Genomic DNA, 27,203 nt, shown 5'->3' with positions numbered 1-27,203 from the left:
GAGGGAAGGTCTGTTCTTGAGAAGGGATACAAGGCAGAGTAGTTCTTACTTTTTCTTCTCAACGCTGCCACCTGCATATAAAACTTGTGGCGATTGTATCGGCCCATAAAGCAAACCAGCCTATAAGGAAAATATATAAATGTGCTGAAGATGGCCAAGGGGAAAGAGAGGGAGCCTTTGTCCTGGAAGTTATAGTTGAACCAGCCAGCTCTGGAACCATCTTGCCTCTGGACGGCTCATTATTTATTGAAATCACTTCTCCTTGATTCATTTGGCACTTGTACCTTAGAGCATCCTAACAGATACATTCTTAGAGGTCGTCTGGCCCAAACATTCTGTTATAAAGAAAAGAAAACTAAGATCCCGATGGGTCAGAGGTTTTCTTCTTGGCTCCATGGATAGGGGGCCATGAACAAAATAGTGTCCAGACTATTTCTTACTGCATGTATGCAGTATCTATTTCTGTGAAAGATGGCTACTGGTTTCCTAGGTGTCTAGGAAAAATTTTCAGAAGTGCTGGTGGAGACCCACTTAATTTATGCCAGGTACACAAGATAAGATCATGAGGAAGATATTTTTATATAACTAAGCCACTCAATATCTCTATAGTTGGGTATACAGAAATGTTTATTTCCCTATTCCTGAGACTATGTTCTGCCTCTTGATTCCGTTAATTCATTGAACACATACTTGCTAAATGGTAGAAATAATACAATGGATAAAATAGACTTCATCCTGTCTCTCAAGAGACTGATTTTAAAACTTCACTATTCTCTTTCTGGTTCTATAAAATTGAGCCTTCATTCTAAGAAGGGAGAAGGATCTCAAGGTCAGCAAACAGAAATGGAGAAGAAAAGGACCAACAGTTAAGGAGAGAGAGCAAAGTTTATTTGGTCTGCGCCAGACAGCAGAATGGGGAGACAAGAAGGCTAAAGAAATGGCCCTCTCTGATGTGGCTTTGTTCCTGAGGGACCATGGAGAAGAGATTTGAAAGTTGCCTTTCCCTGCCAGGGTTTTGTTTGTTCCTCTGGGACAGGGCTAATCTGGCTCAGTTCTTAGGCATTTGGGAAATAATGCAGGCTTAAGCAAAGCTGGGAAGAGACATGTCCCAATCCCTAGAAGATGAGGATAGATTGAGTGCCCATGGCAGAATCCCAAGGGCACTATTGTAATAGGCTCCGAGTTTAAGGTAAACAAGTTAAAACTTATATTTGGGAACTGGTTCCTTTGGGACTTCAGATTGCCCTGCAATTCCACCCATTCATGGGTGGAATGTATCCTAAGGCATCTGGGAAACTCACATTCCCCTCCTCTACTAGTCTAGAAGGACTGGGTACTGCCACGGCATTGCTTGACACCATTTCAGTCTCAAGATTGGTCTAAACAGAAAGACCCTTTTTGAAAATTGACAATTTTCCTTTTGGCTGAATTTGGTCTCTTGATAACTCAGAAATGTACTACTTTTTTCTTGGACCTCTCTATTGAGAAATCAGAGAAGACATCTACCTAACCCAAAATGTTAACAAAGGTAACATGTTTTTCCAGCTCCAATACACTGTAAAATAGTACATAGAGCCCTCTGCTCCCAAGCTATTATTTTCATAGGAATTAAATTGGATGAAAACAAACACTAAAGTATCCTTCAGAAGGAAGAGAAGCCTGAGTATAGAGATGGGGAAGATGCAATACATCTGTCCTGCTTTGTAGATCCAGATGGAAGTAGGTAGGGGTGCATGGTGGTATGATTTCATGTTGTAGAGGTTAGGGGGGGAAGACTCTGGAACCAGACTTTTAGGCCACTAACTAGCTTTGTGACATAGACAAGGTCCCTAGCACCTGTATCTTTCAGTTCTCTCTGAAGTGGAGTGATGATTATCTCTGTCTCCTTGCTCAGTTAGGATGATTAAATGAGCTAGTACGTGGAAAGCACTTAAAACAATGCCAGGCATATAGTAAGCACATTAGAACTTTTGGACTTGGAGCACCTGAGTGGCTCAGTTAGTTACATGCCTGACTCTTGATATCAGCTCAGGTCACTATCTCATGGTTGGTTCATGAGATTGAGCCCTGAGTTGAGCTATGTGCTGATGGCATAGAGGCTGCTTGGGATTCTCTCTTTCCCTTTCTCCCTACCCTTCCTCTACTCATGCTTTCTTTCTCTCTCTCTCAAAATGAATAAATAAATATATTTTTCTAAATGTTGGACTTAAGGGATAAGATCTTCTCTCCAAACCAGCTGGTGATCTTCTCTTCCTGCCTCTGTCTCTGTAAGTCACCATCCTTCTGGCATTGTGCAGGCCCTTCAGAAGCATGGGGACAAGGGATCATCTCAATGTATTTCTCCCTGTGACAACCTTGGTCTTGGTGTTTGGAGAAGATGAACTCATTGGTCATGCTGGAAGCAAGCATACTTCCTGCCTTCGGTGGGTACTCAGTAAATATTTGTTGAATAGACCAGGGCACCACCCTGTAGAGTCTGGTCTCTACACTCTTTAGTGCCATTCATTGCAGATATGGGGACAACTTCAAGGTCCAGTTCAGATTCCTGTTTGGCAAGAAATACCACGTTCAGTTAGGGTGGGCAAAACTTCCTCAAAACATAGCAATCGAGGCCTTTCCCTAGAACCTTTCAGCCCTCACATCACATGGTGCATCACGTGGCCTTGTCTCCTTGTCTAAAACTGAGACTCCAGTTCACACCTGGTTTCTTATGGTCTTCCAGCCTCAGCCTTTAAAAAAGGTTTGATCCTTTAGGATTCTGCCCTTTAGAATTCCCTAAATGCTGTGAGAACACAAAGCCACTTGCCCCAAGATAAGCAGCAGCTGTCCTTGAGCATGGAGGCCCCTTACCTAACTAATACCAGGAGCTAATACCCTGAGCTGCTAGGGGCTTAGTGAGGGGAGTATCACTCCCTTTTTGAGCAGCAGTAGAACCTTGGAGAGGCTCCAGCATCACACACTCACTATTGGCTATTTAGTAGCTTTCTTTCTTTGCAATCCATTTATGCAACACAGATGAAGAGAGGGTTAAGGTCATTCATTATCCATTAAAACGCAATACCTAATATCAAATGTTGGATAGGGGATAATTGGGTAAATCCATCTTTTTTGGCTTTCATTGATCTTCCTGTATGATTCCTATAGGAAAAAGGAATCATAAACAGTCACCGCTTGCCTTCATGAGCTCTTCTTGTCTCATAACACAGCACTGCACCTAGTGTTCTGACCCCTGAGGAGGGTCAGGGGGAACACCCAGCACTTGGACTTGGCCCCCTTGCTCTGTACATCATCACCAGAATTCTGGCTGCCACATTCCATATGTCTCTCACAGCTAAGTTTTCACATTCAGTGTTCTCACTTCTCTGAGTTTTGCCAAGTATTTGCGTGCCCTGCCTTCGGGAGGAATATTTAAGTGTAATATATAGAAAGCTATGATATCAAGAACTGTGTTGGCAACTCTATGTAGTGTTGAGAAAATTTGCCCTATTACGTTAAAATTGTGGTTATTTTTACACACTGTCAACACCAATGCTTGGTTTCTAATGGATGTTTTTCTTCCTTCAAGCTGAGAGAAACTCTCCCAACTCTCACCAGGGCACCATTTCTTACTTTTCTTCTTCGTGCCTCTCTCTCCCCCTGTCATAATTAGGTGTATACCAAATACTCAGACATGTCTGCTCATTTAAGGCCACTTCTTCATTCTCTGTACACTGTGTGGGGTTTTTGTTTTTGTTCTTTTTTGTGTTGTGTTAAAAAAAAAAAAAACAAACAACTTTGACTTTCCAAAGGGAACCAGCTCTCACTGAAACCGTGACAGGCTTCTTATCCATTGCATTCCAAGGTAAGACTATCCAACTTGGCCTCACTTGCTATCTCTTAACTTTTGCCCTTGGCATCCAGACAGCTCCTCGATTCTCAGGATGCTTGCTGCCGAACTTCCTGTCTATATAAATGTGCCTGGGGAGTCTCTTGCTCCTCTAGCCTGCTTCTTCCTCCTCCCAGAGCTTCCCTTTCCCTTTCCATGCCGAGCAATTATTCTTATTAATTATTCCAGCTAGCAGTAATTATCAGCAGTACATGCCCCAAGGCACATTAATAACAGAAATCTCTAGGACACTGAGGAATCAGCTGGGAGGCCCCCTCCGTCTTTTGATTTGCCTGGCACTGCGAGCTATGCTCTCTGCTACTACCGGGCCCCTCCCATCATGCCTCTGCTTGCTCTTACGGGTCCCCAGTTGCCACATTCTCTAGCCCTGTTTGATGGTGTGATAAAACAAGGACAGCACAATCTATACCCATGTGGTAACATGCTCCATGGGCCCATGGTGTCATGAAAGGCCTCTGAACCTTGGCACCATTGAAAAATGCCCTTAACAGCCCTCAAAGTTGGGGCCTGCACACTCTATTAATCCTTTGACCCTTATTTGCAACACTTTTTAATCTGGATGTCTTCTTCCCTATCACTCATTTGTCTTGGCAATCATTTCTAAGTAGCTTAAAACCTCAGGAGCAGGTCATAGGTGTATTTAAATGACTGCTCTTGTTTCATTGAGACATTTTGAAAAATCAATTTGGCTTATATGAAAATGCCAAGAAATTAAATGATTAAGGGTGTTATTTTATCCTTACATGGAAAACTGTGTTAATAATGGTCTTCTGAAAACCGGTGAACTGGCCCAAATCACCAAAATACTTGGGACCAAAAAAAAAAAAAAGTATATGACTAAGAACAGAGAAGAATAGATGGAATCAGCTTAGAATGGTGCATATTTCTTCTCAGAGTCACTTTGTGAATATGTGTGCTTGACAAGTGAGATGCCGTGTTTCACTAATGTAGCTCCTAAAAGCGATTTGGAAACCATCTGCCCATTGGAATCTTCTTTTCTTAGTCCAAAGCAACAAAGTTTGAAACACTTGGATATAGTGTCAACTCTGACTTACTACAATTGCAAACCATCAGCAAGTTTTCAGAGATGTTGCAGTGCAAGGTGCTAATTTGCAGATGTTACAGCAAAGATCTTATTACTAAACCACTACAGACCACATGTGGCACTGGTAAGAATCAGGTGGAAAAGAAAAAACTTTCAGCATTGTCAAAACAGTGCTTCTATCAGTTTTTGCCGTGTGAAGAACAAAAGAGATAAGCTAGTTTTTCTTAAAAAAAAAAAAAAGATGGGGTAGAACAAGGAGGGGTTATGTGAGGCAATGTGGAAAAGATAAAATGTTAAGAGTGACACTATTTCACTTAAAGACACTACAAAGAACAAAAGTCATAGGAAGTGCCTCATTGCAACACCATGCATACCGACTTCCAGCATGAAATACCGATGCATAATTGTTGAGGCCACTAGTAAAAATTCAGTCCTTTGCAAATTTATTTAATTTAAATAAGCTTCCCCAACATTGGGGAAATGTGTTCTCTCAGTGTGTTTCATTAGTGTAGCTTACACCACAAAACTGGCTGTATTGAGAAAGATTGCACCATTATCAAATAATTAGGAATGCCTTAGCAGGTGCATACACTTACCTTAGTAATTAAACCCTTGTTAAAACACCAAAATCCAGAGACTTTAAGTGGTTACAGCATCCCAAAGGAGGTAGCCCAGAAAGTGATTCTATAAGGTAGCGTCATTTGGGAACAGGGATATTGAGCAGAATCTCTTTTCCTCTTGGGATGCTTACCAAGCACATCTGTGCACATCATGAGATGCAATAAAAATTGCAATGACAATGCTAGACAAACACCCACTGCACAAGACGCCGGGCAGATCCAGTGCCATCCTTCCTGTTGGGAGCAGATACTACATAACTGGGCTCTGTGCTGCCATTGTTTTAAGCTTGGATCATGAGACAAAGAGGAAATAAAAATGAGAATCTCTGAAACACTCAGACTACTCTCTTCACTGTAAGGAGGAGCGGGTAGCCCATGCAAATTTCTCATCAAAGGCCTCCATAAAACTTAACTCTCAAGTTTTTCTTGGACAAAACGCAAAGTTTGGATAGCGTTTTTCTCCCCATTGGGTTTTGAGCTATAGGCCCATGTAAATATGACAAACAGGCCCCAATAAGCCAATATTCAAAAGTGGTTCCTAAAATCTTGCTGCCAGCAGTGTTAGAGTGATCCCTATAATTATAAATTAGATCCATTTTCTCGGGTCTGGTTGCCTATGCAAGAGCTTGCCTTCCCTATATAAACATAATTGTGATAAATCTGGACTCAACAGCCATGGGGCATTCTGAAGATGATATCTAGAGGTTGCCATGACAACTCCCTAGAATTCCTGCTGTCTTTTCATGGTAGAGTTCCTAGTGAAAGCCTGGAAGGTATCTGAAATAAATCATCAAAAGGTGGGACAGCTGGAATTGGTCCATGGAAGAAATCCAAGGATGTGGGTCCATAAGTCCTGTGGTAAGGAGGTTGTCACTTGAGGACAAATTTCCATCACTTTGCAGAATTTAGGCTGAGCAATAGGATTCTTGCAGAGCTTGGTGTTCCTGAGGCTGAGATCGTATGATATTGATACTAATGGCCTCAGTCAAACACTGTTGTAATCACTTCCTGGGAGAAAAATATTGTACATTCCTCAGACACACACATACTTCAGGAGCTCTGTGGACCCGGTCATGTGGCAAAAGGTATTGTCGACCCTGTAAATTGCCAAATTGTTGGCATTGGCAAACCTTCATGTGTTACTGTCTTCAGAGTAGAGACTACTTTTCATCTGGGAGGCCTCCTGATACCAGCCGTGGGGGTAGGTTGTTGACTATCTTGCTAATTCTGGTTCTGAGGCTCAGTGAGCTGGGTGCGAGCTATACCATTCATTTTCAAGAACTTGGAAGCCTATAGTCATTTTCCATATTTGTAAAAAAAGCAAACACACCCTGAACTAAATTGGTAATTGAGAGAATGGAATAAATTAACAAATATAAAACCCCAAACATAGTGCCTGACATTTACTAAACACGCAGTAAATTTCCTCTTTGTTCATCCCCACAAAAATATAAAACACAATGTCAATGCAAGACGTATCTTATTATTATTATTCAACTCTAGAACCTGCAGATTGACAGGCATTTCATTGAGACTCACTTATTTGGCCAGATGAGTACTTTCAGCTCAATTTGCACTTAATAATAATGTAACTTTTCAAAGGGTAAGAGGAAGTGGTAGTTGCCCTATCAACAATATCAGCAGACACGTAGATGTCATGTGGTAGTTTAAGTGATAAACAGCTGAGAAGACCAGGGTATTTAATCATCCATTTCTTCGTGCCACAAATTTAGGCAGGCAGTAGCTTTGCCCTGTACTCTGCCCTGAAGTGAAGGGAAGTTTGAAGTAACAAGAAGAGGATTACAGTTGTCGGGGCGCCTGGGTGGCTCAGTTAGTTAAGCATCCGACTTCAGCTCAGGTCATGATCTCACGGTCTGTGGGTTCGAGCCCTGCGTCGGGCTCTGTGCTGACAGCTCAGAGCCTGGAGTTTGCTTCAGATCCTGTGTCTCCCTTTCTCTCTGCCCCTCCCCTGTTCATGCTCTGTCTCTCTCTGTCTCTCAAAAACAAATAAATGTTAAAAAATTAAAAAACAAAGAGGATTACAGTTGTTTGAAATCATGTCATAACTTGATCTGCAGGGGATGCTTCTAACATATTATTCAATCAACCAAAACATTATTTTCACCTGTAAGGCAGCATATCTGCTAGAGAAAACTATGTATTTTATATTTTTAAACTTTTCATTGAAGCACAAAGCACATTAAGAGAAGTACACAAATCTGGGGCTCCTGAGTGGCTCACTCAGTTAAGCGCCTGAGTCTTGGCTTCAGCTCCGGTCATGATCTCATGGGAGGTTCATGGGTTCTGGCCCCACATCAGGTTCTATGCTGATAGTACAGAGCCTGCTTGGGATTCTAGGTTAGCATTTTTTGTCTTTGAATGTTATATCAAAATTTTAGAATTCTAGGGTTACAGAACTTTTATTCCTTTTCTTTTTTTTAAGTTAACAGACAGGAAATTTGACCTATTTTAGGATACAGTTTTAAGAATTTTAACACATGGTAGGTCTGTACAACCACTACCACAATCGAGGATACAGAACAGTGATATCACCCCAAAATCTCCCTCATGCCATCTCTGTGTAGTTGACTGCTGGCAACTGTTAATCTGTCCTTTGTTTTATAGTTTTGTCTTCTCAAGAATATCACAGGGGTACCTGGATGGCGCAGTCCATTAAGCTTCCAACTTCACCTCAGGTCTTGATCTCATGGTTCATGGGTTCAAGCCCCGCATCAGGCTCTGTGCTGACAGCTTCGGATTCTGTGTCTCCTTCTCTTTATCTACTTCTCTGTCTTTGTCTCAAAAAAAAAGAGCAACATTTAAAAAATTAAAAACGCATATCACACTATAAATGGAATCATATAGCATGTAACCTCTTAAATATGGCTTCTTCTACTTTGTACAAGTAGCTTCTGCAATCTACCCACCGTGTTACATATATAAATAGTTCACCATTTTTACTGACGACTAGTATTCCATTGGGTGGATGTTACACAGATAGCTCATCCATTCACCCTCTGGAGGACTTTTACAATGTATCTAGTTTGGACAATTAGAAAGAGCTATAAATATCTGTATGCATGTTTTTACGTGAACATTTTCATTTCATTGGGGTAAATGTATGTAGGAGTGGATTACTGTGTCAAAACTGTATCTACTAAACCCACCTAACATTACAGTCTACATTATCTTGATCAATAAACTATTTCCTTTTTAGAGTAGGCAGAGATTCAGATTTTAGAGAGATGGAAATGCTCTCTTATGGTCCTCAGACCAGAAAATGCCATTGCTATCATTCAACTTCCTTTTTGTTCTTATTATATAGGCAATTTTCTATTATAGTTACTATAAACATAATAGACATTTTTATTTGCCAACTGAAAACATTCCTATATATATTTGAAAGGTAAGTTGGAAACATCATCATGTTGTATCCCTAAGTAGGTCAGCATCTGTCTCCTAAGAATTGGATATTCCTCTATTTAATTACAATACAATTAGCATATGCAAGAAATGTAAGTTTGGTTTTAGGTTGGTGGTTTTCTTTTTTCAACACTTTAAATATTTTATTCCACTCTCTTGTTTGCATGGTTTCTGAGAGATCGGATATGATTCTTATCTTTGCTCTTTTATGGGTAAGGTATTTCTTTCCTCTGCCTTCTTCCAGATTTGTTCTTTATCATTCACTTTCTGTAGTTTGAAAATTATATGCGTAGGTGTAGTTTTTCAGCATTTATCCTGCTTGATATTCTCTGAGATTCCTGGATCTGTGGTTTGGTGCCTGAGATGAATTTGGGGGAATTCTCAGCCAGTCCTCCTTCAAACATCTCTTCTATTCCTTTCTCTCTTTCTTCTCCTTCTTATATTCCCACTGTGAAAATGTTATACTTTTTTTTTGTAGCTTTCTGACAGTTCCTGGATATTCTGCCCTGGTTTCTTTAGTCTTTGTTCTCTAGGCTTTTCAGTTTTTGAAAATTTTATTGAGATATCCTCTACCTCAGAGATTCTTCCTTCAGCTGTGTCCAGTCTATTAATGAGCCCACAAATGTATTCTTCATTTCTGTCAGTTTTTGATATCTAGAATTTCTTCCCGATTCTTAGAATTTTCATCTCTCTGTTTACATTCCCTATCTGTTCCTGTATGCTGTCTACTTTATCCATTAGAGGCCTTAGCACATCAATCAGAGTTGTTTTAAATCTCCGGTCGGGTAATATCAACGTCCCTGCCATATCTGAGTTTGGTTCTGGTTCTTGCTCTCTTCCACCTGCATGTTTTGCCTTTTAGTATGTGTTGTAATTTTTTCCTGATAACCAGACATGATGTACTGAGTGAAAGGACCTGCTATAACTAAGCTTTTAATAATGTGGTGGTGGTGTGTGGGAGGGAAGCATCCTATAGCCCCCTTCGATTAGGTCTCAGTCTTCTAATGAGCCCGTGTCTCTGAACTATGAACTTCACAAGTGCTTCTGAGACTCTTCCCTGCTCACCCCACCCCAGCACGTGAAACAGGATGGCTAGATTAGGCTGGAGTTGAGTACTTCCCTTTCTTTAGCTAGGTAAGCAGGTTAGTCTCTGGTTAACTAGTTTCTTCTGGGGACAAACTTTGTTAAAAAGAACAGAATAAATAAGTCACAGGAATAAAAGGTACCACATAAGAAATATAGTCAATGACATTGTAGCAGCGATGTGTCAGGATAGATGGTAGCTATACTTGTGGTGAACATAGTGTAACATATAAACTCATCAAATCACTAAGTTGTGCACCTGATATTAATGTAACATTGTGTGTCAGCTATACTGGAATAAATAATAATAATAATAATGCTTTAAAAATAAATAATAATAAAAGAAGAGAAAAAATGATCTGGCATATTTCAACATGGTTATTTATCTCCATGCTGGAATCAAGAGGGGATTTTTCTCTGATATTCACTGTGAAAGCCTAGTTGAACACCTACAGATAAAACTCAAAAAAGTATAAGGACTCCCTGGAGTTTTTGACTCTCAGCCTTGGCCACATTGAGCCTCCAGCAATTTGTCAATTATAGTTCCGGTTTTCCTACCCCAGCCCTGGTTTCTGCAAAAGTTTCTGCTCATGGTTTCCTGTTCTGGTAAGTTGTAACTCTCTGTATTTACCTGCCTGGCTCTCCAACTTGGGGGCAGCCCTTTGATCTCCCTTCTTTTAGAGATCTAAGAAAAGTTGTTAATTTTTCAGTTTGTTCACCTTTCCCCTTGTCGTTAGAATAGACTGGTGACTTCCAAGCTCCTTACATGCCAGACAAAAACTAGAAATTCCAAACATGGATTTTAAATGTCATCTGTATACAAAGTTCTCCATTTATTCTAAAGCGATCTTTTATAGTCTTCACAAATCTAGGATCCAACTAAGTTTCCCTCTTTATATATCATTGTCATGCCTTTTAGTTTCCTTTCAGCTAGGATTGTTACCCTCCCTTCTTAAGAAAAAAAAAATTTGGAGGGGCGCCTGGGTGGCTCAGTCAGTTGAGCATCCGACTTCAGCTCAGGTCATGATCTCACCGTTTGTGAGTTCATGCCCCATGTCAAGCTCTGTGCTGACAGCTCAGAGCCTAGAGCCTGCTTCAGACTCTGTGTTTCCCTCTCTCTCTATTTTTCCCCTGCTCATACTGTCTCTCTCTGTCTCTCAAAAAGTGAATAAATGTTTAAAAATATTAAAAGAGAAAAAGAAAAAAATGTTTTGTCTTTAGGATATTGAAACTTTTAGAGTCCAGGCCAATTATGCCGTAATGAACCCATATCTTGGATTTCATTTCTTATGCTTAGACCTAGCTTAAGCATATGGCAAGAATTGCAAAAATGATGTTATATCCTTTCCATTGCATCACATGAGGCTGATCTATACTGACCATTTTCTCTGTTAAATTTGCTACCTGCATAAAAATACGTTTGCACTTTTGTAGTCAAGAGGTACTCTGTGCTGGTACTTTCAGTCTATGTGAATATTCTCTTCCCCAACAACCACCCACCCAATGGTTTTAGCATTCTTTGACACTGCTTACCTAAAATCACTTATTATTTTAGAGGTTGCAAAATGGGGATGTTTTAATTCTATCAGTCTTTTACATTTATCGTAAAAAATGACGGCCCCTTCTTTTGCTTCCCTCTACTCTCATATCTTCATGGATACATGGACTCTTTTTGTTTTATTCACCCCTTATTTTTGTTTGTTGTTTAAATTGTTTCCAATTAGGCCAGTGAAGATCCCTCCTAGCCAGTTCCTGTGGGTTCCTGTGTCCTTTTGACATGGTCTCATTAATCTTTGAGCATTTCATTGCTTTTTGGCACAATAAGACATCCCAGGTTCACCTTGTACTTTCTCTGCCCCAGCTTTGGGATCAGCCAAGGCTGGAATGTGTTACTTAGAAACAAAGATCTGGGGCACAGATAATGCCATTTTTGGACACAGTCATCAAGTAATTTGCCCTACAACTCTCCGTGACCAGCTCTGGTGCATTCCGTGTAAAGCTTGCTTCCCAATGCAGGTCCATACGTGTCTTTATTCCCACCACCACTACTCCTCTACCCTTTCAGGTCTGGGTTCTGCAGAACCTTCTGTGGGCTTCCTTGTGTCCAGCCTCAATCCCCCAATCCACTGGAACGTGACCTCTGCTACTCAGTAAGTGGGCTTTTGGGTCATACCTTCCAGAGCTTTGATCCCAGCTCAGTTACCCTACTGACTGCATGAACCTGAGTAAATTAGTAAGCTTTTCTGAGCCTCAGTCTCTTCATCTGAAAAGTGGTGATAAGAGTACTTACCTCACAGGAAGTAAGGATTTAGAGATGAGATGCACATCTCAACCATATTTATGAAAAGCAGCTCAACAGTCAGCCTCTTCTGGAGATCCTGCCATACCCACAGGTGTTGAAAGGCCAAACATCATGTTTGAGGTCACCCCGGTGGATTACAGCTGGCTGGACTGAGAGGAAGTTGCACAGAGAGGAGAGAGACGGAGAGAGACTGAAGTTAGTATTAGTCAATGAAGCTAAAATGCCAAAATGCAGAATTTGTGTCATCTGACCAAAGATTCATGCATAGAAGAAGCTGCTCATGAAACAGAAGATTGGAGAAGGTACCATGCCTTGGCTCTCAGCCTGTGGCAGGACATCCATTCTTCCCTCCCCTTCAATCACTGCTCTCAGTATTCCTCTATGTTAACTCTGACCTAAAAGCACAAAATCACACTTACCATTTCTGCTTCTTTGAAAAACATCTTGCCTGGATTCCACATTCCTTCTTGCTTTCATTCTATATACTTCCCATTCCAGTAAAGCATTTTGAATGTGCAGCCTAACATTTCTACGACTCAGTGGAACTTCTGCTAAGATCACCACTTCCTTCCAAATTGCTCCTGCTAATTCATATTTTTGTTTTATTTCCTTGGCCCTTCTTTAGAGTTCCTTCTTAACCTCTCCAACGGCCCTTCTCAATCTACTTCACATTTCATTTTTCCTCTGTTCAATCCGAAGACATTGGAATGTCAGACTCCAAGTATGTGACTGACCTTCAGTAACTTGGGTCTACTCTTCCTGCATGGCTCCTGAGTGAACTTCTTCACACCCATGGTTTCCGGTTCCCCCATCTTCATCCCTGACCCATAACTTTGCTGAACTCCTGACCCTTGTGTCCACACTATCTCCAGTTGGACGACCCTGAAATAAATCAGTCATGGTGTCCAAACTGGACTCACCATCTTTTGTTGAAAACTTGCTTCTTACATTCTCAGTCACCATCATCTACTCAGCCAGTCAGTCATACCAGAAAACCAGGAGTAAATCCTGCATTCCTCTTTATATATACATGGTTCAACATCGTGATGATTCTCTCATCTTAATCTCTCTCAAATATTCTCCCTCTGGACTTCCTTGTTGCCCTTGCCTTCGCTAGCTCTCATCACTTCCTGTCTGGCTTATTGGCCACCCAGCCTCTAGTTGGGCCCTCTGTTCTCTACATAGATGCTATAGGAAGACTTTGAATGCAAATCTGACCATGTCATTGCTCTACTGAAAATTCTTCATTTCCCCTCACTGAGTAAGTTTCAAAACTCTTCGCTAAAATTTTGGAAAACCCTGGTCACCAGGCTCATTGTCACCTTCTTTACATGAACCTTTTATCCTACCCGTGCAGAGTTCTTTTCAATGTTGTACCTTCCCATGTACTATTCATTTTCATACAATTCCCTCCTTGCACCTCTCCCCCATTTGTCTGGCAATTTCCTAAAAATAATCTTTTAAAATCACTAGTCTCACCACATCACACAGACGTGTCACATGTCCAAGACATGCCGGTGGATTCCTGTTGCCCTTTGAATAAAATCCAAACTCAACATCCAGTTGAATGTCCCACAGCATCCCAGCCCTGCCTTCCCCTGTGGCCTTCTCTCACACACCACTCCCTACTTGCCCTTTCCACACACACTGGTGTGATTTCAGCTCAAATTTTATGTCTCAGAGAGGACTTCTTAGATTTCTTCATTACTACCAGTCACTTCTGTGAACATAGGTGTCTACCTGACCCAAGCTTGAAACTAGGCTCTGCCACTTGCTACCTATGTAACTCTGGGCAAATTTATTAACCTGTCCTCACCTCCATTTCCTCATCTACAAATGGGGGGTGATAATGCCTTCCTCAGAGAATTATTCTTAACCATAAATGAGACCGGTGTCTGATTCACAGTAAGCATACAACGTGTTAAAACAGGAAGTGTTTTTAGAATGGTGAGTATAAATATTTGTGTTTTGTTGAACACCATTGCCAGTGTAGTTAGCACAACTTGTAATGTGAAACTTCTGTGGCCCAAAAAGCCTCAAAAGAGCTTTCTTTTCTGTAGCATTAAGCACACACACACACACACACACACGCACAGAAAAAAAAGATAACCTAAAAGCCCCCACATTAAAAGAGTTTTTTGGTCTGGCTCTACATTTTCCAGATTTATCTTCAACTACTCTCCCTCACAAGTTTCTTCAGCCAGTCTGAACTCTGAGACCACATGCCTCTGTCTTTGCTTGCACAGGGCATCTAGACCTCTAGCAATTCTACATTTTCTCTATTTTCTTTCTTCTCTATCTTTCTTCATCGTTCATCTTCCAATTAAACTTTCCATTATCACCCATGTTGGAAGCATCCCTTCTAAAAATTTTTTTTAATGTTTTTATTTTATTTTTGAGAGAAAAAGAGTGTGAGTGGGAGAGGAGCAGTGAGAGAAGGACACACAGAATCTGAAGCAGGCTCTAGGCTCTGAGCTGTCAGCACAGAGCCTGACGCGGGGCTTGACCTTACAAGCTGTGAGATCATGACCTGAGCCGAAGTCGGGTGTTTAATTGACTGAGCCACCCAGGCGCCCCTGGAAGTAGCTCTTCTTGTTATGAACTGTTCATTTCATCATCTTGCATATCAGAGGAACTTCAGATTCAATGTATCTAGAATGAAAATCTAAGTATGGATTGGGATTTCTTTTCTGTCACCCCCTAATCATTCACAGTCTTGATGAATTTATCCCCTAACCTATCTAAATGACTTCCTAAACATTTTGTTACTCCAAATGTATCACTTCGGCTCTATCACTGTTGTTAATCCTAGTCAGACCTCTGCCATCTCTTCCTTACTGTGGCAAAGCCATACCCCGGGACTCCTTACCACGCCTTCCCTCACCACTCTGCCTGCAAAGTACTTGTTCTGGAATGGAGCTCTGGCCATCTCCCTCCACTCCTGCTCAACACATTTCAGTGTCGCATTATCTTCAGAACTGACCTGTGCTCCTTGGCTTGACACACAACGCCACTGCTGTATCTCTTACTATTTCTCAAAAACTGTATTTATTCCCCTCCCCACCACACCCCTCCAAACCATACTGTTTGTCCTATTTCCTCTGCCTACGTGTCTTCCCTTTCCTCATCACATAACTCACCTTAAAAAAAGAGTTGTTTGCTCATTTTCCCTTATTACAAAGACAATACATTTTAATTAGGAAATTCAGATAAACAAATGAAGATTGTAAAAATACTACCATTTTATCATTACCCAGAGATGAGCAATACTGACATTTTTTTCTATAATTAAATTTAGCTTTTATAAAAGTGGGACTATTCTCTATCTATTATTTTATAACTTGATTGTTTTTACTTAATCATACACCATGAATGACTTCCTATTTCATTTAGTATTGTGTTTCAATATTACATTGTGATGGCTACATGAAGTCTATTGTGGGACAGTACTACAATCTATTTAATCAATCCCCCATTGTTGGATATTTACATTACTCCCAATTTCACATCGTTATAAACATCACTGTGATGAATAGCTTTATTGATAAAATTGTTTGAACATAAATTTTAATTTCCTTTATATAAACTCCTGAAGGTGTATTTGCTGAACCAAAAGATATACACTTTAAAGCTTTTGATGCATTGTCAATTTTTTTCAGGAAGCAGTAGCAATAATTCAATGATATTTTGTGTCATTTAAAAACAAAGAATTGTTTTATTTTGTGTTTCTTTTTAGTGAGAGTAAATATTTCCATATATTTGATGATCACTTATGTCTTTTCTTTTGGGGTTTCCTTGTAATATTCTTTCCATTTTTCTGTAGGAATGTTTAACTCTTTGAAAGTAATCTGAAAATTTTTTATAGCATTAATGCAATTGTGTGATGAAAACATTTTTCCAGATTATTGTTTGCCTCTGCCTCCCAGTTTTATCTGAGGTGTTTTTGAATGCTGTTCGCTATGTTGCATAGTCACCAGACTCAATAACCAAACTTCCTGAGTTTGAATCCAAATTCTAACACTTACAAGCTATATAACCTTGAACAAGTTACTTAACCCCTTTGTACCTCCTACTAATAAAATGGAAATAATAATAGCACCTACCTTATAGGATTGTTGTGAAAATTAAATGATCTAATATATGGACAGTGTCTAGACAATGTTTGGCACATATTAAGTGCTCATGATAACTAGGTTACAATAACAATGGTTCCACTCATTAAAGGGTTAGTATAAAAAAAAATAAAGAACTTATAAGACCCAACACCCCAAAAAACAAAAACCCAATTAAAAATGGGCAGAAGACATGAACAGACATTTCTCCAAAGAAGACATATAGGTGGCCAACAGACACATGAAAAGATGCTTAACACTCACCATCAGGGAAATGCATATCAAAACTACAATGTGGTATCACCTCACATCTGTCAGAATAGCTAAAATCAGCAACACAAGAAACAATAGGTGTTGGCAAGGATATGAAGAAAAAGGAACCCTCTTGTACTGTTGGTGGAAATGCAAACTGGTGCAGCCACTCTGGAAAACAGTATGGAGGTTCCTCAAAAAGTTAAAAATAGAACTACTTATGATCCAGCAATTGCACTACTGGGTATTTACCCAGAGAATACAAAAACACTAATTCAAAGGGATATACGCACCCCTATGCTCATAGCAGCATTATTTAAAATAACTAAACTATGGAAGCAACCCAAGTGTCCATCCATATATGGATAGATAAAGAAGGTATGAAAAAAAGAAGATATATAGGAATGAAATCTTCCCATTTGCAATGACATGAATGGAGCTAGAGAGCATAATACTAAATGAAATAAGTCAGAGAAAGACAAACACCATATGATTTCACTCATGTTTTGGATTTTAAGAAACAAAATAAATGAGCAAAGGGAAAAAGAGAGAGACAAACCAGGAAACAGACTTTTATTTTTTTATTTTTTTATTTTTATTTTTTTTTTTTACAAATAGTTTATTGTCAAATTAGTTTCCACATAACACTCAGTGCTCATCCCCAAAGTGCCCTCCTCCATGCCCATCCCCCCTCCCCCCCACATCCATCAGTCCTCAGTTTTTGTCAGCATTCAAGAGTCTCTCATGGTTTGCCTCTCTCCCTTTCCCCCACCATTTCCGCCCTTCTTCTCCCCCTTGTTCCTCCGTCAAGTTCCTCCTAATCCTCCTATACGTGCAAACATATGATATTTGTCCTTCTCTGCCTGACTTATTTCGCTCAGCATAACACCCTCAAGGTCCATCCATGTTGCTACACATGGCCAGATTTCATTGTTTCTCATTGCCATGTAGTATTCCATGGTATAGATAAACCACATCTTCTTGATCCATTCATCTGTTGATGGACACTTAGGCTCTTTCCATGTTTTAGCTATTGTGGAGAGTGCTGCTATGAACATTGGGGTACATGTGCTCCTATGCCTCAGCATTTCTGTATCCCTTGGGTAAATTCCTAGCAGTGCTATTGCTGGGTCCTAGGGGAGTTCTAGTGTTAGTTTCCTGAGGAACCTCCACACTGTTTTCCAGAGGGGCTGTACCAGTTTACATTCCCACCAACAGTGTAGGAGGGTGCCCGTTTCTCCACATCCTCGCCAGCATCTAGAGTTCTCTGATTTGCTCATTTTAGCCACTCTGACTGGCGTGAGGTGGTATCTCAGTGTGGTTTTGATTTGTATTTCCCTGATGAGGAGGGATGCTGAGCATCGTTTCATGTGTCTGTTGGCCATCTGGATGTCCTCTTTGGAGAAGTGTCTGTTCATATCTTCTGCCCATTTCTTCACTGGGTTGTTTGTTTTTCGGGCGTGTAGTTTGGTGAGTTCCTTATAGATTCTGGATATTAACCCTTTATCTGATATGTCATTTGCAACTATCTTTTCCCATTCCGTTGGTTGCCTATTAATTTTCTGGGTTGGGAAACAGACTTTTAACTATAGAGAATAAACTGATGATTACCAGAGGGGAAGTAGGTGGGGGAATTAGTTAAATAAGTGATGGGGATTAAGGAGTGCACTTGTCATGATGAGCACAGGGTATCATGTGGAATTGTTGAATCACTATATTATAAACCTGGAACTAATACAGCACTGTATGTTAACTAACTGGAATTAAAATAAAAACTTAATAAAAAGAACAACCAATGGCTCCAGTCAGGAGTCATCCCTTCAGAAAGCCATTTCTGAATCCCTATGCTCCCCATGAGTACCATGCTACTCACCTATCCTTCTAGAGCATTTTTCTTAATACTGCTAATTTTATAATAATGTATTTACATGTCAATCTTCCTCAATAGACTGGAAACTAATATGGTGATCAGGGATTGTGCCTTAATTATCATTATATTCTCCATGCCCATCATATGCCTCTTTCTTGTGGGTGCTCACAAAATATCTGTGAACTGAACGATAGCTCTTCAGAACCACTCTAATGGCACATACTTGAATTATTATTGAATGTGCACTTAATTAGTTCTCCAATGGGATGATACACTTCTTGGAAGCAAATACTTCTAATTTTTTCTTTACAAAACTAAGTCCTGAGCCCAAAATATATTAAATATTCAACAATTGGAGTATTACAAGAAAGAGACTGAGAGGAAGAAAGGGGAAGACTAAGAAAAGAAAGAAAGGGGAAAAAAACCAGCTTTCACATAAGTACAAGTCACCTGCGCGTTCTTGAGATCTTGTCTTGGAAGATTGTGCCTCTGGTTGCTAACTCTAGTCTAACCAAATCTATGGTCAATGCCAGGAACCAAATAGAAGGACACAAAAGCCACAGATATCAATCTAGTAAACTGTGAATGGGCATGCAAGTCAACTACCCTGTTTTCCAGGCAACACATCTCCCATAGATACTTCTTCCTTCCATGAGCCTGTACACTCATAAGGGCACCCCTGAACCTGAGGGTCTATGAATGGCTTACACACAACCATGGTTGAAAGACCTTTGGCCTACAGTGATGAAGAGAATATATTACACTCTGGGTCTCAGGCTTTTTCCTGGCCTGAGACAAAACAGGTGTCAACCCACTCCTGAAGCCAATATTACACTATGTGCTAACTAATTAGAATTTAAACAAAAATTTGGAAAAAAACAAAAGCAAAAAAACAGATGTCAATCCAAGTATCTGTGTTTCTTCTGTTGAAAATATCAAGTCTACATTCAAAGTGGTTTCATAGTTGTGACAAGCAAATTGGTCAAAAACTCTTTTACCTTAAATGATGATATGTTCTACTCTTGAACTATCCTGGTAACCAGGGTTTTTTACACATGATGGCAGTTCATGGTGATTCCTGTGACCAATTTCTTTATTTGCTTATTTCAAAAGTCACTCAACAAACATATACTTCAGTTTGTGAGAGGCACTGAGGATACAAAGTCAAATGGGAGAGGACATTCTCACCCTTGGGTTCTTAAGACAAGTGTGGCAGATTGACAAGTAAATCATGTTGAGAATGTGTTTTTGTGAGCATTTTGATAGAGTCATGTTATAGGTATTATTGGAACACAGAGGAAGTGTGCATAAAATATTCAGAGCTGGGAAAGGAAGGTCATTGAAAGTTTCAGGTAGGAGATGAGGCTGGACTGAAGTTTGAGGAAACATTCATTCATTCATTCATTCATTCATTCAATATTTACTGGCATGAATAAAAAAGCATACAATCCATTTAGGCATGGAGTTCATTTGTCAGCAGTGGACAAGATAAGGTTTCTAAACACATGGAACTGATTATTAAACCATCAAAAGCAGAAGGCAGAAAAATGAAGTGAGATGATGTGATAAAGAGTGACAGGAAGCAGGAAGACTGGATCACTAATGGTCAGTGTGTGGGAGCTAATTCAATTCCAAGACAAACACTGAGCATATATATGCACAAGGCACTCATCATCTGAAAGCCTGGACTGGGGTAGCCACTCTGGGAATGGGAAGGAAGGAATGGAAGCAACCAGGACTACGAAGGAAGACTTTGCATGGAGGTGGCAGAAAGGAAGGGGTGAATGGAAGAATACCAATAATTCAAACAGGAAAAGGAAGGCTGGGAGAAGAGATACCGATTTGAAGAAGAGGTGTTAGGTACTGGAAGAAAACAGGACTCAACACATAAGGCCATCAGTCAATGTCACATGAACGGATGGATAGAAGGGTGGGGGGTTGGGTGGATGGCTAGATGGATGATATGGTAGTAAGTGGTAATCGAGAGTCAAGGTGCTCTGCACTCTCATCTTATCTTGGCCCAGCGGCAAGCAACACACACACACACACACACACACACACACACACACGCACAATTTGTATTTATTTCTTGACATTTGTATCTCTCACTAAACTATCAGTTCCTTAAAGGAAATAATTCTATCGTTCCCCTGGGGCCTGGCACTGTGCCTGACCCCAGGCTGTATAAATGTATAGTTGCTGATTGTGTACTCTGGCTGCCATTCTTCTCTATCAGCCACCATTTGACTGCCTTTTTATGCCTGCTGGCTATGGCTGTCCGCTGGCAGTGCCGGTGAAGTGCTCACTTTTCACCCATGATCCACCACTAGTTCTTTCCTCCTTCTCTGACAAGTCTTACTGCCTACCTGCTGATTTGGTCTCCCAGGCATAGGGACCTGGCTGTCAAAACCAGGCACCTGGATTCACCACACAGCCTACAGTCAGGGAAGAAGGAACCCATTTAGAAACTGCCAATACATTCAACCTGAAGCGCACAAATTATTAGGTCGGAATGAACATCAGGCTTATTGGAGATTGTCACAGCCCCACATAACTGGGCCAAATTGAGGTTTATTCAGCTAGCTTTTATCATAGTGACTCCTGTTAGTGCTGCTATAGTTGAGGGTCTGTCAGTTTTTCCATTATAAGACCCTGTTTCAGAGGCTTATAACTGCCACGGAAATTCACTGCTGCCTGAAACCTTGACACATTAGTGCACTTGCAGCCTTTGGGTATATTTTGAAAATAAGAATAAAATAAAAATGACGGGTTATTTCATTGAGATATGTGGCCTCAGCTTGCTAGCCTATGAGGATTCTGTAACAAGCCGACCTTAGTCAGACAGTGGACAGTGAGCTGACATGATAGATAGTAACATTTTAACATTCTCCCCATTGTCATTATGTTCTGTCTTGTCAGTAATCTCCTCGTTAAAGAGCACTCGTTGACATGATGGACAATAATGGGTCCATTGCAGTTATCACTGCCCATCACAGAGGAACCCAAGTTTCAGAAGTTCCTATACATTGCACATAAATTGTATAAAAGGTTGTGGAAATGTTTTTGATAGAGCAAAGATCCAGTCAGAAGCTCCCTTCCCCAATCAATTCTGTAGTTGGCTGTAAAATCTGTGAGTTGGCTATATAGCTGTCACTTTTGGGAGCTTGAGTTTTCACGGGTGATAATGAAATAACTATTTTCTCTGAAGTTCTTTGCTTGCAATTATGACACGCTGCTAGTGGCTGTTATGTGGGTACTTTGGTTAATGCCTTGTGACCCAGACTATAGGCTTTCCCATAGGAGAGGTTAGCAGAAAAAATAATTAGCCTACCTTCCAAGCCATAAATAACCTTAACCTAGCCTGAAATAAATATTGATACGTAATTAAAGTAATATGTGAAGAAACGTGCACTTGAGTAAAACTAGACATCTAAGCAACATAAACTGTTGTCAACTGCCACTTGGCTTGACTTTGAGCCTTTCTAGGGTCTTAAGCACATCACCTACCCAGACATTGCTCCAAGTAGAAGAGTTAGAACATGGGGTCTGACATCAGATGCTAGGGCTTACAGCCATCCACAAATTCCGTGATCATGGGCAAACTGCTAAGGTATTGAAGGCCTCTGGTCCCTTTCTAATTTGTAAAATTGGAATGATAATAATACCTCCCTCACAGAGTTGTTGCAAGGATTGGTTAGGAAAAAATACATCCAGGGTTTACAGCATCAGTCCCAACCTATTTAATATTGTTCTTCATCAGTAAAAACAATTGAGCCTGCGTATCTTAATATGTGTATAAAATATTTCTACATTTGTAAATTAAATTTCATACCACTAAATTTACACACATTATAAGCATAATGTGTGTAAATTTATATACATTATAAAGCATACACAAAAAATAGAAATTTTAAATGGTTGAAATAAATAATACTAAAAATACTTTCATTCTGTTTCATTATTACTACAGAATGCATTTTTGCACTCAGAGAAAATTATTACTAAAGTAACATTTTATATTATTATGTTGAACTAATATTATTATGAGAGCAATGTGGTGAAAATGATTCATTTTTCTAAAAATCTTGCTTTCAGTAATTAAGAAATGTGATTAATTTGCGGGTCCACTTCTACTTTGTTTTAGTGACTGACCGTCACAGCTTTATACATATTTCACTAAGATATAAATGTCCAAATGAAAGACATAAATTTCTGGCTACCACCTAGTAAAATTTGCAAACTATATGACAATTGTGGAAAACCTTGTGGAAACTCAGGAAATGTTTATCTTTCTGATAAACATTTAGTCAGTTATTTTTGAAAATAATCAGAAATCATTATGTTGTACTGAACAGGTTCAAAACACTGAATCTCTTCATTTGAAAGATTTATAAATGGATAAGGATATTGTGTTCCTGGGTTTATTTCTTTTTCTTTCTTTCTTTCTTTTTTTTACAAATAGTTTATTGTCAAGTTGATTTCCATATAACACCCAGTGCTCATTATTTCTAGACTGAAAAACTTTGGTAGGTAACAGGTAACATTTTTAGCAAAAAAAAAAAAAAACAAAAAACAAAAAAACTGTAATAATGAAAACATTTCTAACATCCTTTTGAAAAATGTTCTTTCCATACTAGAGATTTCTTTTTGCAAAACATCTATTTTCTCTCTCATTGTTTGGTCACATTTATCTGCAAAGTACAGACCAAGTGTGCTGAGTTGAAAACAAAAAATAAGAAAAAAACTCTAGATAGCGTATTATTGACAGACTAAAAAAAAACCTAGCAAATTTGAGACATATATCTTTGTTTAGAAACATGTAATTCATCGTTCAGCTCAATGACTCTTAAGACACGCTTTCGGGAGATGCTGTAAGAACCTCTGTGTGGCCCCAAACATTTCACCAGTCACATCTATGTCGTGACAAAGTATAAAAAATCTGAAGAATGCAGACTGTAAATCCACATGGGTCATGGAAATTATAGGTCATGATAAACTGGAAAATGATGGGGCCACTGGCCAAGAAGCCCTACATACTGTGGAACCCCGCCCCTCTTCAGGACCCCTCAACCCTAACATGGGTTGAGAGGGGGTGCCATGTTAATCCATATTATTAAACATCAGCCATGCTAATTTTCTCTTTGTTATGATAAACAGAAATATAAATAGAAGTTCAGTGCTTTCTGCCCATATCTCATTGGGTAGTCTTTTTTTTTTTTTTTAAATGTTTTATTTATTTCTGAGAGAGAGAGAGAGAGAGAGCGTGAGCAGGGGAGGGTCAGAGAGAGAGGGAGACACAGAATCTGAAACAGGCTCCAGGCTCTGAGCTGTCAGCACAGAGCCCGACGTGGGGCTCGAACCCACGAACCGTGAGATCATGACCTGAGCCAAGTCGGATGCTTAACCGACTGAGCCACCCAGGCACCCCTCATTGGGTAGTCTTGCTGATCCCTGGGGGTGTGGGCAGCCCACTGGGGGGCTCTGGGCTCTGCAGTCACCAAGACATGGCAAGAAGTCAACGATTGTCAGTGACTCTATTAGCTCTCTATATACCCCAACATTTATCCTAAAAAAGTGTTCTTAATCTTTCAGAGGTGGTTTTATGCTCTTTCAGCATCTGAGAAAAACTACTGATGGGCTCTCCCTTCAAGCAAAGCTCCTGCCTGTGACTTTACACACATCTTTCAGGAGGTCCGCACCTGAGCTGGAGGGGCCTTAGGACCTCATAGACTTGCTAAAACAGGTGAAGGATTTTGCCACTTGGGGATTTTAGTATTGCTGGATATTAACCTCCTTGCAGACTTGCTTTGTCAAAAGCCTCCCACCCTCCCTATTATATATTTATCTAGATAGACCCATAAGTTTAAATGAAGGGATTCCCGCTGTCTCTTCCTGTGCCTGTCTGTTGCTGCAAAGACACAGATGGACAGACACCACTGTCACTTGGTATTCACTAGAAACAAGTCTTAACGAGGTGAATGTTACCTTGAAATTAATGACGGTTTCTCTGCTGTTTGAGGAAGTGTCTCCAGATTTCTCTAGTCCAACAGAGATCAAATGACCAGGTTTTGCTTAATTAACTTAAAAGTGAAGTTTAAGTTTATTCTTTAACGGAACACAATTCTGGTTCAGAAGTGGCTTTCTGAAGGTCTGCCTGCTGGGAGATTAAAGTTCTGCGGAGTGAGAAATTTCATCCAAAGATATGTATGTATGTATATGTGTATGTGTATATATGCGTGTATATATATATAATTTGGGTATAATATACATAATTCATATCCTTGGATAAAATGGTGAATATATAATTTATATGTAAATTATGCATATATACAATATCTTTATATTATATGTAATATATATGTGTATTATATATGATATAATTATATATAATATATTAAAGTGAATATGATATATCTAAAATTTTGGATGATAACTTTTTCATACAATATTGAAACAAAAACATAGTAAAACTTTTAAGTAGAAAAGGAAAGTTCCAGAGGCAATCCAAAAAATGATATCTGAAAAGTCTTCCTAGATCTTAAAGGTCGTTTTTTTCTCAATGTCTTCTTGTCTATTTAGAATAATTTCTTGCTCGATGGCACTTATTCTAAAATAAGGGATGGGTATCATAATTAGGCTTAACTGTTCCTAATTCCTCGGCCAGCATGTGTGTGTGTGTGTGTGTGTGTGTGTGTGTGTGTGTGTACACATGTGTATGCACTAGTTGCTGAAAAAGATGTTAGTTTTTCTGTCTACAAAATTGTGAAATGCCTCTTGTGTTCCTGCTTTGCTTCCCTATAAAGTCCCCTGACCTTTCTATTTCTTATAAAGAATGACAGATACAGATCATCAAAAGTTTCCCTGAAAAGGAAGAAAAATTAATGATCATTTTCCAGTGCATCTCGGCTCCAAATCCCAATGCTACATTGTGTATTTTTTAATGGAAGGGCATGTGAGTCGTCTTCTACCAATACACGTGTAAGAGGGTTAATTGGTTTTTGTTGCTTTCCTCTTTACCTTTCCAAATGCGGGATTTTTCCTCAATCAGACAACCATCTTTTGGGGGGGAGGGGGGTAGATTACAACATTTACTGGAGGAATGTGAAGGTAAAAATCTAGGTAATACTCAGCTTTTGAAATTCAAAGTAAGTCAGACGAAAGCCTCACAAGTCAGGCTGTTGTCTTGAGAGCAGATTTTCTAAATTCCCTTATCTCCCAGTGTCAGGTGAGCCTACTCCACGGCTCCACAGTAGTAAGAAAATATAACATAGGAAGAGTCAAAGTAAAAGCCCATGTTTTTCCAGCTCGGGCATTGTGGAGGGGGGTGATGGTAGAAGGGGAAGAGGAGGGAGAGAGGGCTCAACCTCATCAACGTGGATATATTCCCCACGAACACAGGCAATGTAGCATGAGCTAATCTTTGCAATGCTGCTATAAGTGGAATGAGATGTCACTGCCGCAACTAAGGAGTTGTGGGAGCTGACGTTTGAGTGCTAGCGCCTCTTTGAGTTATAAGCACTCAGAGAAATGCTTCAGCGGCCAGGGTAATTACTGATTTTGGAGATACAGTACTGATATGGAGATAGAAAATCTGAGACTCCCATTGAAATTGACCCAGAATGTATGTCGTTTTTTTTTTAAGTCTATTTATTTATTTTGAGAGAGAGAGAGCGAGCGAGCAAGCACGAGCAGGGGAAGGGTATAGAGAGGGAGGGAGAGACAATCCCCAGCAAACTGCACTGACAGCACAGAGCTCAACATGGGGCTGGATCTCACGAACTGTGATGTGAGATCATAACCTGAGTGGAAATCAAGAGTCCGACGCCCAACCGACTGAGCCACCCAGGCGCCCCTAATTTCTCTTCGATTTATAAATGCCGACTCACTGAGGTATCTTTTGCTTGATACCCAAAGGCTTGAGCTTAAGCTCTCCTTATGTCACGGAGTCAGTTTGAAAGCTAGAGCACAGTATTTGGAAAATGAGCCGGTGCTACTGGACATCTTCCCTCTCGCGTAGATATTTTAGAAATGCTTGAAGTCACCTCTGAGGGACTGTCACGGATGGCCACATGAGAGAGTGAGGTTAAACCTCACTGTTGAGGGCAAGAAGCTAAAGAGAGCCCAGAACAGGAGTGACTGGACAGTCATGGCATCTGGTCTTCATGCCTTCTGTCACCGTCACTATTAAGACTCTGAAGCCCTTAACGTTTTAGCATTAATTATTCATTAGAATTAGACATAGCCAAGGAGTCATTTTAATGAGCTTTAATGGCAAATCGCCAAAACATCAGGCCTCTCCCCTTGTGTGTTACCTGAGGGGATTCTCTCCAGATCTTTCCTGTCCTCATCTGTAATAAAAATACCGTTAACCCATGATGCCCCTAGCAGGTCTGGTCAGTGGCCTGTGGGTCCCATAAATGCTCGCCAAAGAGATGAAGTGGGGCAGAGTAGAGATCATAAGAAACTGGAAAGAAACGTGAAAGAAGGAATCGGGCTTGCAGACAGTGGTGACTCTCTGGAACTGCCTGTTCTCAGTTGTGAAGGAACATCACGAAATTAGAGACTCTCTGCAAAACCCTAGGAACACAGCAAAGGTGATGTTGAATTAGG

The sequence above is a fragment of the Crocuta crocuta genome, unplaced genomic scaffold, assembly GCF_008692635.1.
Source record: "Crocuta crocuta isolate KB4526 unplaced genomic scaffold, BGI_CrCroc_1.0 scaffold26, whole genome shotgun sequence".
Classification (NCBI taxonomy): domain Eukaryota; kingdom Metazoa; phylum Chordata; class Mammalia; order Carnivora; family Hyaenidae; genus Crocuta; species Crocuta crocuta.
Note: the sequence above shows the minus strand (reverse complement) of the source record.